Below are 17,785 nucleotides of genomic sequence, written 5' to 3' on the forward strand. Positions count from 1 at the left end.
CCGTTCAAGCGGCGCGGCGACCTGGTTCAGGAACGGCACGGTGACCACCCCCAGGCCGCTCGGGCTATCAGCTCGCTGACACCAATGTGGTGGACGGCAAATGGCCTTTATTGATGGGTAACAAGGTGTTATATAGCTAAGGTTTGCAACGTCACATCCGTCTGCTTACATCATAAACTAACACTATTGGCTATTAGGGGCCCTATCATTCCGTACAGCGCGATATCTTCCGGCCGCCGGACCCTAACTATCTGCAACATTTCCCCCCTCCCTATGCATAACAAAACTAGCTAAAATATAACTATCTTATTCTTACATATTCTTATCTTATTCTAATTACTTATTCTCATTATTATCTTATTCTTATTGCTATCTTATTATTATCTTATTGTGATCACTTATTCTTATTATTATCTTACTCTTACTTATTGTCATTATTACCTTATTCTTATTACTTACTCTTATTATTATATTACTCTTACTTATTCTTCTTATTATATTATTCTATTCTTATAGTTTATAACAATCTTAAAATTATGTATCATAAACTTGACATAAAAACATAAGGCACAAAGTGTAGAAGGTAGGGGATGACAGGTAATACCGCAGTATAGAAATAGGGTGTACCTTGGGATAACTTGGGGATAATACTGAGTGGATATATTCTTAAAGCAGTTGTCGGCGTGCTACTAACATGATGTTAACCTTCTCTAGCCGACTCTTGACAAACGGCATGAGCTTATTCAACATACAGGGTCCAAAGATCAGTGTCATCATGATCATTGCTATCGGCCCTATCAAGGTGGATATCAGGGTGGTTAACCACGGCGAACCAGTGAACCAATTTTCGTACCAGCTGCGTTTGGAACAGGGTTCAATGGGTGCTGGTTGGCAAGGCGTGGCACTGAAAATTGGTGACCCTGTAGTTACTTTTGTACTAATTGCTCGAGATTGTTCCATCTGTTCAAGTATCCATTTAAAGGGCTGGTGTGACTCTACCTGTCCTATAGTGACAAGCTGCAAAATTAAGATCACGCAAAGGCATCGTGGCCCCCTCTTGCAGAGGCTGTTTTGTTGTTTTCTGGATTCGGTCGGCGTGGAACTCACAGGCTCGGGCGGGACGCCTGTCACCGGGGCATCTGATGATCCGGTCCTGTGAACAGAAACTCACAATTTTCATTAGTTTTATCTTGAAGGTCTGGTTTAATAGACTTAAGCGGGCACCACTTGACTCTGCCATCTTTCCTGACAGTGACCTTTGGGTCGATCTTGGCATGGGGGGAGCGCTGCCAGCGAGTCCCCCAGCCAAGGGCAGTTTACTGCAACATGGCCTGCCTGGCCACATTTAGAACAAGCCATTACGTTGGCTATTGCGGTGTGAACAGCCACCTGAATTGGGGTCAGATGCTCTTCCTTTGCAACATGCTTAATCATGTCTGCGATACTTGCCCCCGCCGGCAATGATCGCAAGATTTCTTTGGTTGCCGAATTGCATTGTTGGCGTAAACATTCCGCTACGACCGGGCCTTTTGCCTCCGCAGGCAGGGCCGAAGAGTCGACCGCTGCTTGGAGATGATCTACAAATTGTGTAAAGCTCTCACTTTCACTTTGCTTTATTGAGGACCATGGCGATGGTCTGGCAACAACTCTACAGGCTGTGCGAATAGCTTCTCTGGCCGCACGAGTAGTTGTCATAACTTCATGGGCCCGCATGCCATGGGCCTGTGCCTGGGGGGTGATCATTGTTGGATCTGTACCCATTAACCGCTGCAGGCTGGAGCCGTGTAATGGATGATCTGCCCCGGTTACTTGGGCTAAACACTTTGTACAGTTGTCTTCCCATTCTTGTTTGAAAACGATCATCCCTGCTCCATCAAAGATTAGCCTACAAGTTTGTTTTATATCGTCTCCCCCGAAGATACCATCTAGGAGGGTTGAGACCATGGCAGAATTAATCCCTTTATCTGCAATTGCTTTAATAATCGCGTGTACGTCCTTAGATTTTATCGGCGAGTAGACCCTCTGTCCCGCCTCCGTCACCCAGACTGGGAACGCTAGCGCGGCCGATGGGGCCCACTCGGCACATGCGATCTTTATTTCCTTCCAGTCCGTGAGAGGGGTTTCTTCCCTTCACGGTTTTTCTTTAATTCGAATGGGAATATTTTGGCTCTTAGTTCTGTTTACCTTCTTTTTCTCCTTCCTTAAGTTTGAATCAGTTGTGGGCCACTCGTCCTCACTAGTTTCTGAGCCGGAGCCGGAACTCGACTGACTGGTTACTTCCGGGCTCAGGTACTTTTTTTCGTTGGGCTCCGGCCCCGCCTACTTCCCTTGGGGGCGGGCTGTTCCCCCCTCCTTGGCTCGCCCCGCCTTCTACTCATGGAGGCTCGTTTTTTGAAACAGCCACTCTGATTGATTCTCAACGCCTCACCCGGGCCTCCCTCACCTGTCCAGTCACCCCCACCACCTTTCTCCTTCTTGTTCTCCTCCCCCTCTTGTTTATCTAACGGTTCCCGTCTGTTCCCGCCGGGAGGGAATGGTCAGGAATAATAGCAAGTAGCAGTGACTCAGGAATTGCATCCAGTTTTCACCTGTGCTGCTATATACCTTGTCATTTAACCTTTCTGAGCTTCAATTCCGATATACCGGTTTTAATAAGCACACATGGATTTTCAGATGAAAGACTTTATGCAAATGGAAATATTGCTCTACCGTTGAACACTAATGTAAGTTGCTAATAGAATGGCAGTGTAAATTTTTAGAGCTACCACCCTGCTCTTGCTTTGTATTCTGAAAATATAGACCAGTTTTTATCTACTTGATTAATCTACTTATGGCAATACCAATTGTAATTCTGCTTTTATAAAAATATTTTGCAGCCACATACTCGTTCATATACACCAGATTTTTATTTTGACTGAGATAAGTAAAGAATATCAACAACCTCTAGAAGTATGTATCTTTTAGCTTAGAGAAGAAAATATGCTTTTGCTGACTTTCTTGACATTTTGAACTCCATTTGGGACATGTTTCATTTCTGTGTGTTGACGAGGAAGCAGTTAGTCAAAAGACAAACTGTTATATGCGAGTAAGGGAAACCACAGAGAATATGAAGAACACACACAGAAAGAAAATAGGGAAAAGATTGAAGTGATATTTTGACTGATCAGTCTTCCCTAGGAAATACCAAAGCAGCAGCGTATTTAAAATGTCACCAATTGAATCTTTTTTGACAGAGGCATAAACCAATTACATTTTTTTTTTGTTTGTTTGTTTTTTTAGTGGAAAGGGTTGATTTCATCAGAAATAGAAGTGGTACTGCATTTTTAGGAGGATTTGGAGGTTTGGGTCATTACACTAAAGATTCAGCACTACGCTCTTTAATTTTCCCTGTGTTCTTTGGAAATTTTTACACATTTCTTTTTGGACTAAAACCTGAAACCATCTCAAATCTGGTGATTTCTTTTCTTAACCCCCACTGTGTATTGCTTGGGCACAGTTCTCCTGAATAACTTATTCTTTGCAGTCTACTAGCGGTTTTGGCACCCCTTCCCATTTGTAAACTTCAGCTTGGTATAACTTTCTTCCATCTGAAAAGGATTTGGCTAGTGCTTTTGCTATGTTGGCCAAAAAGCTGCTGTTGACTTGCAGGCAAACTCATCGTTGATTTTACATGCTGAGAACAAAAAAAAATCCAAAAAATTCACAGAAGAGCATGCACTGTTTACTTTCTGTGTAACAGTCTGCATTGGACTAAAAAGCAAATTGTCGTCTATCTCTAAAAACCGAAATCCACTAAAAATGTAAAGGTTTAATAAGCAGAAAAGAAAATCATAACAGGCACAGATACACTTTTAAACATTTATGGATCGTATCTGAAGCGATAGAATTAGGGGATCGTGTGAGTTTTAATCACCTCTAGAGTCATCCTTTGAAATAAAATGAAATAGATTGTAGAATTGCTGTAGGACTTCAGGGTCATTTTTTTTTTCCCTGGGTTGCAACCATGAAACTCCATTAGCTTTGACTCTTTTATTCAAATACAAATTTTTTCTAAAAATTGGAACCTTGCAGTGAACATTCAGTTTAGGTCCAGCTGCTATTACATTTGCTCTGAGACATGAGCTAAATCATATTGTTTGGACTTCCAGTCTTCTAAACAGCCATAGTTTCACTACAAAAGCTTTTCAGCTAAACATTACAACTAACTGAGTGAAATTTCTGCTTCTGGTTGCTGTCCCTGAAGTTGTTATTCTTTTGCTGCTGTGCTCTGACCTGTCTAGGGATATGAGAACTGCTATTGCTAGTGGTATCAACATACAACTCAGCTAAAATTTAGTACCAAACTTTTAGAGTGCAATTTACCATCTGCTGAAGCCTTAAGGTGAACATACATGCCAAGCAATAATTCACACAGGAATATTCCCTATCAGGCTTTGTTATGAAGAGCAATCTTCGCAGATATAGTTGCATTCCATTCTTTAAAATGATTTTGAATTTCCTTGTGACTGGCTTTAGTCAATAGAGCAGAGTAGAGAGCACATTTTGAAAAATCGCCTGTCTCTCTTCCCAGCACTCTCCTTTTTTTTTTTTTTTTTTTTCATTTTAAACATGGAAACTCACAGTCATACACTGTACAGTTATCTGTGATCTATTGGTCAAACTCTGCTTGATTAATGCATGATTGCAACACTTCTCACTGGCAAACTACTTTCCCACCAGTGGTTAAAAAATGATTACTTTGTACTTTTAAGCACATGCTCTGACACCTCCATTCTTAAATTAATCCAAAATACAAGAAAAATAGTCGAAGAATTCCACCGCATGAGGATGTGCTGGTGTGTGCCCTGAAGCAAAAGAGCACGTAGAGCAGGAACAGAGATGCACTTTTGGTTTTCTGCCTAATGGCTTATGGAACAGCCACGTTATTGGGTCATCATGTTTAGGATATGGATGCTTGTCTGATTAGTTTGATTAGAGTCTGATTACTGTAATAATAGGAGAGCTAAAGAGTCTAAGAAAACTGATATCTTGGTATCTGTTTCTGTACCTCTCATTATAGTAGCTAAATAGCAGCTGAGTGGGGAACTATTATGCTCAGAGGATTGTGGCTTTTGTTCAGAGAAAAGAATCATTTAACAAAATAGGAGATATCACTAGAAACATAGGAAGCAGAAATGTAGTTATAATAACATATTAGGGTTGACAATTAAATAAATTTTGCACCTGGAGAATATCTGAAGTACTAGAAAGAATGGAAATGGCATTAGAAAAATGGCATTTTAGGTGTATTTTAAGGCCAGTTTGGAGAAAACACTGGTACGTACAAACACCACCGAAATCAACATGTGGAAGGAGTTGAATTATTCTCATCCTTGTATTTTGTGATTCTATAGATATGTTCAGAAGAGTTCCAATCTCTTAGGAGGGGAACTGTGAAAATGAAAAGCTAGTTGCTACCTGACCAATGTGTTTTGCTTTTGGTTCTGTTTTTTTTTTGTACCTCTGAACCAAAGGAAGTTATTAGAATATTATTACTTAATAAAGCAATACACAGAAAAGACATAAAAGAAAAACTATCCTTGAGATATTTGAAGATCAATCCCAGCAAAACCACCATTGGCATAAAATAGTACAAAGTAGATATGAAAAGTTTTATTGTAAAGGCTGTCATCTTCACAGCAAGCCCTGCTTCATTAATGATAGGGAATTTAAGTATTAAAAGCAATAAATATTGCAGAAGTTATCCAATTCTGGACATGTAATCTGTCTATCTGTCTGTTTTTCTCTCTGATACAAAATGCCCTGCAAAATTTATACCAAGAAAAAAAAAAAAAAGCGTGACACAGCTTCTCAAATGCCATTTTGACATTGCAAAGCGTAAATGTGCCAAGTGCTTCTTCACAGGTGATTTGGGCATGTTTTCATTTTTCTCAGTCACCCCTGAGATTCAGCTTTAAGCCATTGCTCTTCTTTAAGGTGATGATTTTGGAGAGAATTTTAGGATTTTGGTATTTTTTGTAAATTGTATAGGGGCTGGACATGATCTGTTTTCTGATGACACTGTAGCATATGTTTACACCACAGTTATTTGTTGCAGTTCAAACGGTGCGGCGACCTGGTTCAGGGACGGCACGGCGACCACCTCCAAGCCGCTTGGACCATCAGCTCGCTGACACCAATGTGGTGGACGGCAAATGGCCTTTATTGATGGGTAACAAGGTGTTATATAGCTAGGTTTACAACGTCACATCCGTCTGCTTACATCATAAACTAAACGCTATTGGCTATTAGCTATTAGGGGCCCTATCTTTCCGTACAGCACAATATCTTCCGGCCGCCAGACCCTAACTATCTGCAACAATTTCCCCCCTCCCTATGCATAACAAAACTAGCTAAAATACAACTATCTTATTCTTACATATTCTTATTACTATCTTATTCTATTCTTATAGTTTATACCAATCTTAAAATTATATATCATAAACTTGACATAAAACATAAGGCACAAAGAAGAAGGCGCGTAGAAGGTAGGGGATGACAGGTAATACCACGGTATAGAAATAGGGTGTACCTTGAGATAACTTGGGGGTAATACTGAGTGGATATATTCTTAAAGCAGTTGTCAGTGTTCTACTAACATGATGTTAACCTTCTCTAGCCGATTCTTGACAAACAGCATGAGCTTATTCAATATACAGGGTCCAAAGATTAGCGTCATCATGATCATTGTGATCGGCCCTATCAAGGTGGATATCAGGGTGGTTAACCACGGCGAACCGGTGAACAAATTTTCGTACCAGCTGCGTTTGGAACAGGGTTCAATGGGTGCTAGTTGGCAAGGCATGGCACTGAAAACTGGTGGCCCTGTAGTTATTTTTGTACTAATTGCTCGAGATTGTTCCATCTGTTCAAGTATCCATTTAAAGGGCTGGTGTGACTACCTGTCCTATAGTGACAAGCTGCAAAATTAAGATAACGCAAAGGCATCGCGGCTCCCTCTTGCGGAGGCTGTTTTGTTGTTTTCTGGATTCGGTCAGCGTGGAACTCACAGGCTCGGGTGGGACGCTTGTCACCGGGGCGTACGGGTTATGGGGGTGTCCGATGATCCAGTCCTGTGAACAGAAACTCACAATTTTCATTAGTTTTATTTTGAAGGTAACAGCCACCTGAATTGGGGTCAGATGCTCTTCCTTTGCAACATGCTTAATCATGTCTGCCCCCGCTGGTTTTTCTTTAATTCGGATGTTTAGCTTCTTTTTCTCCTTCCTTAAGTTTGAATCAGTTGTGAGCCACTCGTCCTGACTAGCGTCTGATCCGGAGTCGGAACGCGACTGACTGGTCACTTCCGGGCTCCGGTACTTTTTCGTTGGGCTCCGGCCCCGCCTACTTCCGTCCCGCCTACTTCCGTTGCGGGTGGGCTGTTCTCCCCCTCTTGGGTCTCCCCGCCTTCTACCCGCAGAGGCGCGTTTCTGAAATGACCGCTCTGATCGTTTCTCGGCCCCTCACTCGGGCTTCCTCTCGGCCCCTCACTCGGGCTTCTCTGATTAGTTCTCGGCCCCTCACTCGGGCTTTCTCTCGGCCCCTCACTCGGGCCTCCCTCAGCTGTCCGGTCAGGCTCATTGGTTCTCAGCGCCTCACTCGCGCGTCCCTCACCTGTCCGGTCACTCCCATTGGTTCTCGGCACCTCACTTGCGCCGGAGGCACCCTCGCCTCGCCCTACCCCTTGTGGCTCGGCGCCATTTTGAGGGGCATAGGGTGGTGGCCTTGCCCAGACGTCCCCATGCTCTGACTTCTTTTCAATGTTCCTAGCTTCCTCGGCTAGCTCGCTCCAAACAGATTTCGGCTGTTTCTGCTCCTCTGTAAGCGGGACGGGGTTCGGGGATGGAGGGGATGTATCACCCTCTTGCAGACCTTTAGGCTCAGCAGAATTGCCATCATCTGGGGGGTGCAAAGTCTGTGCGGCTGCCCCGACTCCCATTTTCGGGGTGGCCAACAAACAGTCCCTTACTGCTACCCAGGTCTCCTGCTCTTTTCTAGCTTTCTGCAAGGCTTGTACAACTTTTCCCCAAGCCTTAAGGTTTTTCCCACAACCCGAAGACATCATCTCCTCGGCTAACGCCTTGGTACATTTGTCCCACACTTCAGGGTGAAGAATATCCACCGGCTGGTCTATAACCTTAATTTTTAAAAGCCTCGCAACAGCGAGAGTAAAATCTTTTGGCTTACAATCAATCCCCCAATATTTATGTAATTGCGATACGACCTTCACGAGGGCTTCCATCCTCCTTGTTGCTCTGGTAGCGTCCTCTCTGCCGGGGTGGTCCACTCGCTCCGGCCGCCGTTCACCCGTCCAGGCGATGACTTCCCGGGTTTCGGCACCACTTGTTGCAGTTCAAACGGTGCGGCGACCTAGTTCAGGGACGGCACGGCGACCACCCCCAAGCCGCTCGGGCCATCAGCTCGCTGACACCAATGTGGTGGACGGCAAATGGTGTTTATTGATGGGTAACAAGGTGTTATATATCTAGGTTTACAACGTCACATCCGTCTGCTTACATCATAAACTAACACTATTGGCTATTAGCTATTAGGGGCCCTATCTTTCCGTACAGCACAATATCTTCCGGCCGCCAGACCCTAACTATCTGCAACAGTTATTACCTTGCATGTGTTGCATAGCATATGTGAGACTGCTGGATACTAAAGAGCTTGATATAAGGAAGGCTGCACAGGTGGAAGAATACTTACTCCCTAATGATCCTGACCTGATTAAGAAAAAATGAAGTGAGTCTGTGTTCTGTATTTCTTTCTTGCTTGTTGGAAACTTAGTAATCAAAGGGAAAACATTCTGCCTCTATTGAAATCGATGAGTGAACACCCATCGAGTCTTCAAGGGACAGAATTTCACCTTGGATTACCTATGGGTACCAATGGATAAAAAACCTTAGGTATATGCTAATTGCTCATATCCTTTAATATTTTTGGAAGGATTATGCTTTTATTCAGAAGGTTTTGGAAGAGTTGCTTACCTTTTCTAGCCATGTCTAAACAGCATATTAGGGCAAAAAATATCACAGAGACAAGTCCATAAGACACATTCTGTATTATTCAGACACCGTAAGAACAGCAGTGAGTTCACTTCAACCATCAGTTTGAACTGGCTTTATCGAGTCTCATTAAGGCAAAGAAGGGAGCAAGATATTACATATATGCAAGGAAAGATTTTCTTCAGGTCTGGAGAGGGTCTAAGAGGAATTCAGCGGAAGTGCTTTATTGTATAGTAAGATGTCTAAAGTGTGTGAGGGATGCAAACTCTTCAGAACTTATAGATGAAGCAAAACTACTTTTTGCACATGATAAGGAGTAGCATTTGTTCTACAGTTATTTATGGGGAACAACCTGGTATAAGAAAATAGGGTCAGAAATGACTTTGAATCCCTGCCTGTCTTTTCTACCAATTCTCCTACTCTCCCTGCTCCTTCTTTAATACTTCATATTCAGCCTGCTCTTCAAACTTTGTATCTTGCTCTTTTCTAGGGAGGCATTGCATCCTCTATTATTGTGTTCTGTGGCAGCAGGTAGATGACACAGTCAAGTAATCTCTTGCCTGTGTCCTGCTGCAGTAAATCTTTTGCCAGTGAGCAGCATTCTCATGCTTTTGTCCCAGAGGGCATCATATATATTTGAATTTCCAAAGTGTGCGAGAGAGGTCATTATTTCTAGCAGGAGCTATTTATCATGTAGCAAGAGAGAACAGTTGGTCAGTGCTTGCCTTCCATATGTTTTTCTGGGATTTGCTTCTTAAAAAGATCTCACTGCTCATGGGGCAAGTTCTTGCTGAAACCCAAGCCATCATTTTCTGGGGGAAAATCACTTAGTGAATGATCATAAGATTAATGTAGCTCATTGAAACAGATCTACTTTTTTTCCCCTCTTGCAACAAAACTCCCACTGTGTCTTTAAAACTTCTTTTGACTTCTTTGCTTTTCAGTAATTTCAAGGTAGAATTATGTTATGAAAATGTTTTCAAGAAAGTGGCACATTTTATTTTGATTTTCCACTTCTTAAATAATCCACCAGAAAATCAATAGAGATGAAACAGCTACTTAGGAAAAAGGAAAAGAAAAGGTGAAGTGTGTGGGGGGAATAATTTTCTTTACAATACTGTTTTTACTGGGAAAGGCTGCAAAGCACTGCATATAAATTTTATTTACCACTACTCAATAGCAGGAGGGTCAGCCACTTAGGAAATTAAATAGAAAAAAAAATGAAAACTTTTTAAAGTTGAAGTGATACTGATTTTAAAAAAGTATTTCTAATTTCTTTTATGTTTGTTTTAATTAAGTGGACAAGGAAGAGTGAATAGTTTTTTAAAGATTGATACTGATATTTTTCTATTCTCTCTTTTATTTTGCATTGAAAATAGAACTTCTTTTACAAATATGTCCTTCCTTTCCAACTTCATCACATTTGTTATAACAACCATTTTTTTCACGCACACAAAAAAAGAATTGTAATTCATTCTATTTGACTTCTCTGGGCTGGCTGAATACAATTGCATTTTGACTGTTTATATGCTATGTGTAACATTAGAGACTCTTAAACCAATTGGTATGTTGAAGATTGGTAATCTTACCCCCCCAAAAAAACCCAACAAACAGAACAAAACAAAACCCTGTTTTTATGAACTATTATCTTCAGGATTTATGGCTAGTGTATCTGGCATCCTACTTTCTCAGTGGTCTGGTACCCATTTGGATATGTAAGCTGAAGTTTTAGCAGGATTTGTGGTTCTTGGAAGCTGTGTGTATGAGTCAGCAAGATTAAACCTCAAAGACCAAAGTGCCATTCAGACTTAAACGTGTACAGCAGGATGGTAGGAGGTCAGTAGTGGCTTGCATAGCTAATATGGCAGTATCAACTAGTTAATTCATTTCTACCTGTAAAATCAATTAATGGTACATGGGGGTGGTTACTGATGTAGGCTTTGTAGCTGACTGCCACTGTGTAACATGATATTCCAGACAGTGCTACTGCAAGAGTAGAAAGCAGGAGGCCAAAGCCTGCTTTTAGCCTCCCTTGGATGCTATCAGTCCCCATCAGCTGAATGTCATAAAAAGATGCAGGTGCTCTCAAAAGCTGAGCCACTCCTCCAAAATAGAAATGAAAGGGTAAGAGGAGTTTTGTTTTGTTTTGTTTTGTTTTGTTTTGTTTTGTTTTGTTTTGTTTTGTTTTGTTTTGTCTGCTTTTGCAAGAATGTATCCCAGATAACAAATCAATGAGGGTAGGAAAGTTGGACATGATGGCTCTTTGGACACACTCCATATAGCTGGTGTTAGTTTTGTAAGTTCAACTTTCATGTGAGGAAGGTTTCATTTTGTTTCATCTTAATCCTTGGTGAAAGTTTCTTGGATGAAAGGGTTTCGGTCATCAGTAAGCACATCCTACGCTGAAGGAATGTGGAATATCCTGCTGCCTGATTGAGGTAGCCTTTTTAGCTTTTTAGCTTCTGAGAGTCCCACTCTTTGGCCCCTAACTCATGTGCATAATGCAGACTGTGTGTTCAAATTGATGGCAGAGTCTCTAACAATTAAGTGATTTGGGAATGAGCATTGCCAAGTTGGCATTTACTGATCTAGTCTCTAGTTGTTTTTGGTCTCCGTTCCTCACAGTAGGAAATAGATAAAATCCTTCTTTCACCTTACATTTAGAGTGCCTATCCTTCTGACACAGAATTATAAGGAAGGAAGAGGCTATGGTATATAGAAGTGCCTATTCATATTGAGACCATGCGTCCTAAAGGAAAAATAGGAAAAAGTTGTCTTTAAGAGACAGCCTCAGCATCTTATGCAAATTCTTTGTGGAAATTTTAAAAGGCAGTTGTAGGCTAAGGTTATGAGGTAGTGGGAGGCTAAATTTAGACTCTGAACTACCTATTTAAGTGTCAAATTAAATTACTTTGACATCTGAATTCCTGGTTGCTGAACACTTTGTCATGCATCAAGTCCTAACTATGGAATTATAAGGCTAGATTTTCTCTCTCTCTCTCTCAGTAGCAAATGTATCGATCATTTAAAATCCATGTTGTGAGTTTGTAAGTAAGCTCACAGTAGTCACCCCAGTCACTTCCTTCTTTGCAAACACTGCCTCTCTTTAGGCCAGCATCTATGGTAAGGATTCCCTTTGAGGAACAAGTATTTGAAGGAGTAAATCCAACCAATATAAAACTCTTTTCAGGTAAACAGCGTAATCATCATATTCTATCATCGTTTATTTCAGTGCATTTGATGTACAGTTTTTCAAACAACTGAATTTCATTCTCATTGTTTTACCACAATTCTGTAAGTGAAACCAATGGGATATGTGGATTAAGCATTACTCCAGATGCATAGAGAATTTCTGAAGCTATATCATGGGGTTCTGATATAATTTAATCACAAAGATGTATTTCTACTTCATCCTGTGCCTGTCTGATGCTCTCCTACCTGTGAACCTGCTCTTGATATACGTTAAGAGAATATAATTTCTAGTCTAGTAGGGAATTTAAAAAAGTTTAAACTATCATTCTTGCTTTGATTGAATGTTCGTCTGTCTGTTTTTCTAACAAAAATAAAGTTTAAATCTAGTCTAGACATAATAAATCTTAATCAGGTATAAAATCAATTTTCACCAGATTAAAATGTCATGGGCACTCGTCACTATGAATCTAGTTATAATTTACAAAGAGATTTTCATCCTTTTAAGTTTCATTGCTGACTTAAAATTCAAATCCTTCCTCATTGGAAGTGTTTCTAGTCTTCACTAAGCTCCTAGGATGGCAGTGGTTTCAGGCACATATGACAGTTCATGTATATCTGCTTTTAGGCAAAAACATGGAAATCAGTTTTGTATAGTCTTCAAATGAAATGCAAGAATTTCAAGGGTATTTTGTTGTTGTTGTTGTGTGTTAACTTAGGCCTGAATCTGAAAAGATTATGTGAGGAAACCTACTCTATTGATCTCAAAGAAAGTGTATCTATCAGTCTATCCACCTATCAGGCAGACATCCACGTAGAGGGTCTCCTTCAAGCAGCAGGTAACTGCAAAGACAACATCGTTACTTACGTTTCTGACTCTAGTTTTCTCCTCCTTTTCCTTTTCTTTCTTCCCTTCCTAGTTCATTCTCTTTTAACTGTTATGCTAGTATTTGCCTTGTATACCAGCGCCATCTCTACATATTCCCTGCAAGGAACTGAAATTGTCTGAACTTCTCCATCTACCTCATGACCCCTATTTAAAAATAGAGACATATTCTGCAAGATTTATAGCTGAGGTGCCCAGAATTCAGCTCTCTGGATTTTGCTTCTGATACATACTTGGCATGAACTATTTCAGTAGATGGACCTAGAGTACCACCTTTCAAAAATCACTGTAAGGGAACTTTTCTGTAGATTAGTTTTTATGTTTTAAGTCTCAAGACAAAACAGTATTCCATTAGAAAGGCGGATGCTTAGAGGCAGCAGAATCTTTGTCTAATATTTCTCTGCCACTTATTATTAAGGCCACAAAGCTTAATTTTGTTGAAAGAACATGCAGTACTAAAAAGGCTTATTTTACCTACATGTTACAAATAAGCCTATTACTGCTAAGTGATTTATAATTTCTGTAGCAGTTCACTGGGCTTATTTTGGCTTGAAGCATTCAGTGTTGCAGCTCCTTTTGTTTCTTTATGCAATCACTACCTACATACATGGTACATTTGTTTCAGCACTTATCATTATTTCAGTAATTTTCTTATAGGTAGAGTGCTTATCAGCACAGTAGTGTGAGTGCTTAGTACCATCTAATGGGTCAAATGGATTTTCCTATCATTGTGTTTGGAATGGAGCAAATGGTGAGCTAGAAATATTGCTAAAATATGATCTCTCCAAATTTTGTGCTTTTGAAAACCTGGACACAGGTAATCGCTGCAGTTAGCATCAAAAGTTCTTGAGGATGATGAATTTCATTCTTCTACTACTTTCTGCCTGAGAAAGCACCACCGTATGCTGGTTTTGCATCTGTCTTCTTTTAATGACTAAAGGTATTGTCACAGAAGAGGCAGTGTCGTGATAAACAGTTGAGCTTTCTTTGGTGTCGTGACAGTCCCTGTTGTCCTTCTCTGCACTTTTTTCAGGTGAGGGCAAACCATGGATTTACATGATAATGAAATTCTCTGTTTATTTCTCTCCTAATATTTAATGTTTTTTTTTTAATCACTGCTGATGCTTTGCTGATGTTTTCATGCACCCATTGCCTTATTCTTAAGCAGTAATGGTCACTTACAAGTTATTTTATATGTGAAGTTACAGTTGGGGAGTGCAAAGATATGTCCTCTTGTACATTACTTTGCAGTGATCTTAATTGAAATTATTAAAATTATTTTTCATGTTTACTAAAACCAGAACAAGTCTGCATTTTCTCTATGAAACAAACAGTTCTGTGTTTTGGAGCTAGGAGAATAAGCATGCAAACCAGACAAATAGTGATCTTTCAGGCTGTCTAGCAGACATTCAATGGACATAATTTTAGAAGTGTTGCTAAGGGCTCACGTTTGGCTACCTTAAAGTCAGGGACAAAAAATCTCAAATTATGTTAATATCAAGATGTTTACAACAGGTATCCTGTGAGAAGTACTGATAAATACTGCTACTGTAACTACTGTATCATATTGTTAACAGTTCCATGGCCACAGATTTCAAGCAAATTTCTTATAGTAATATTTTTATCCGGGAAATCAGTGTCCCGTGTAAAGGTGCTGTGTGAAAGAGGTCAGCCCAGTGGTGAAAGGAGTGACAGTAGATTCAGTTGGACAAGATTTGAAAGATACTGAGTACATGAAAAATAGCTGTAAAGAAGGCAAGAGGGCAAGAATTTATTACCTAGCATATTTGTAGTTCAAAAGTCGTCACTGCTTGTGGCAGACGGTACAGCTTGAGACGGAACAGCGTTCTCCCATGACCTTGAAGGACCAGTGCATACTGGTCCTCCCTTCGCTGTTCCCATGCAAAACTTACTTCAGAGAGTAGTTGGAGATGGCATGGAGCCAGGTGATTACTGGCATCTGCAAGGCCATAAATCCATAGCTGATTGGATAATCTTGCATGTAATTAGTTAGACTATTGGCCTATTTAGCAACCGCGCTTTGCGTGCTTTTTGCAAATAAGGTATTGTATCTGGGACAGTACAGCATATAAGTTGTATCTGATGCTCGATAAAGAGTCTTTGGTACATTACACCAGAGTCCGTGCGCATCATACACTGCAACTGTTGTCGCTGGTTCTTTGATCAGAAGTTTAGATGCATGAAGGAGGGCAAAAAAAAGTTGCAAACTGTGGCTCTGACTGACAGTTTGAGATTTCAGGGCATACTCCTGCTCACCAAGTTAAGTGATTTTTCCATTTTCAATTGGCATGTGCCAGATGAAGAAGCTTAGTGAGGGAGACAGCTGTCCTGCTCGCTATGAAGTAAACAATTAATACAAAAGCAAAGTGCAAGAATATGCAGTCAAGTGCTTTAATCCTGAGAAATCGCATATTGTGCTACTCTGTAGCATTATTGTCAATGACAGATGCCGTAAGTCAGAGTATTGATTAATAGCAAAGTAGTGTAGAAACAGAATGGGCAGATTTGTCAATGAAAGGCAAGAGAAGAGAGAGAGAGTAGGATCTGAGGGGAAATCCAGATAGACTGAGGAGTCTCTGAGATGTTCTTCTTATCAAGGCGGAGAAATGGGTTTGGCCCAGATATGAGCATTTTTTCTTGAAGAAACAAAAATATATTTCTGGAGAATTAAGAGTCTAACTTTGGGTCACCACTGGCAAAGGTATTGGTTATGAAACTGTGACACATAGTCTGTATTCAGCAGTGTAGTACCATGCTGTGCAAAGAAATTTAAACACGTGAATGTTGAGCACGATAGAAAGAGGCTTGCAGGAAATTGATTGAACCCTAATGGCTTTCCACTGTTGGTTAGCTCATCCGTTGTGAGCAAGGATGGAGTCCGGCCAATGAATAACGCTCATGTAGGCTAGACAGCACTTATAGAGAGAATCACTATGTGGAGTAGTGTTATCCGCAGGAATATTTAGAACCGGCAAATTGAGTGATTCACTGAATCCCATCACTAAAAGAGACAGTCTATTGATTCCATTTGGGAGATGGTAATAGTGGAGGGACAGGAAGCCCTGGTTAGGAGGGCTTTAAACTAGGCAAGAAGGGGGAAGGGGAGTGTCACACAGACAGGGTGATCAGTACCAGACAGCCAAAGTCAGATGGCATCCAGCGGGAGTATGGTAGTGGGGAAGTGAGGATAGGATATGATTATAGAGGGTCCTCTTTCACTCTTCCCTGTACACCAATGCGCGAAGCATGGGGAATAAGCAGGACGAATTGGAGATCTGTGTGCGGTCCCAGTGTCATGATCTCATTGGAATCACAGAGACATGGTGGGATAGCTCACACAACTGGAGCGCTGCCATGGAAGGTTATGTGCTCTTTAGGAAGGACAGGCTGGGAAGGTGAAGGTGGAGTTGCGGTGAAGGTGGAGTTGCTCTTTATGTGAGAGAGCAACTGGAATGCATGGAGCTCAACCTGGGGGTGGATGATGACGGAGTTGAGAGCTTGTGGGTAAGGGTTACAGGGCAGGCTAATGTGGGAGACACTGTGGTGGGTGTCTGCTACAGGCCACCTGACCAGGATGAGGAGGTTGATGAGGCCTTCTATAGTCAGCTGGATACTGCCTCACAGTCACAAGCTCTGGTTCTTATGAGGGACTTCAACTACCCTGACATCAACTGGGAGGACAACACAGCCAGGCACAAACAGTCCTGGAGGTTCCTGCAGTGTGTTGATGATAATTTTGATGCAGGTTGTGGAGGAGGCAACAAGGAAAGGTCGGCTACTGGACCTCGTGCTAACAAATACAGAGGGACTTGTAGGAGATGTGAAGGTGGGGGGTAGCCTCGGCTGCAGTGACCATGAGTTGGTGGAGTTCAGGATCCAACGAGGAGGAAGCAGGGCTGTAAGTAGCCTTGCAACCATGGACTTCAGGAGGGCCAACTTGAGCCTCTTCGGAGACCTCCTCAGAAGAATCCCATGGTGCCGAGGCCCACCCCGCAAGACAGAGTGAACAACACTTCAATATGAAGCAGGTTCAACTCACTCTGCTGTCATCTGCAACAGAGCTTTATACCAGTACACATGGGCATGCGCTAAGCAGCAGCATTCTCATTGGTCGGGCTACAAGCTTGCAGCTGATTGGTGCTCTTGTCAGTGCTCTGTTGCTAGGTCTCCCGGGCGTCTGTCTGGCCGGTTCAGTCCCCCCTGAAACTGCCCATGAACATGTTCTTCTTCTCTGGGTGACCTTGAATCCCATTACCCCAGTTTCTTATATTCTTACAAAAGTACTAAGGCCCCAACAAGGCCCCAACACCATGGGCTAGAGCCCTAGAAGGAAGGGGGGCCCAAGAGAGCTGGTTAGTTTTCAAGCGGCACTTCCTCCACGCCCAGCAACAGTGCATCCCTGTGTGTAAGAAGTCAGGCAGAGGGGGCAGGAGACCTGCGTGGATGAGCAAGGAGCTTGTGGCAATGCTCAAGCAGAAGAAGGCGGTATACAGAATGTGGAAAAAAGGACAGGCCCCCTGGAAGAAATACAGGAACGTAGTCAGGGAATTCAGAGATGTGACAAGGAAAGCTAAGGCACGTTTGGAACGCAATCTGGCAAGGGATGTTAAATTACAAGAAAAATTATGAGAAATAAGGAATA

This window comes from Tinamus guttatus, unplaced genomic scaffold (assembly GCF_059628265.1).
Source record: "Tinamus guttatus ecotype Peru unplaced genomic scaffold, ASM5962826v1 Tinamus_guttatus_pri_ptg000432l, whole genome shotgun sequence".
NCBI classification, from domain to species: Eukaryota; Metazoa; Chordata; class Aves; order Tinamiformes; family Tinamidae; genus Tinamus; species Tinamus guttatus.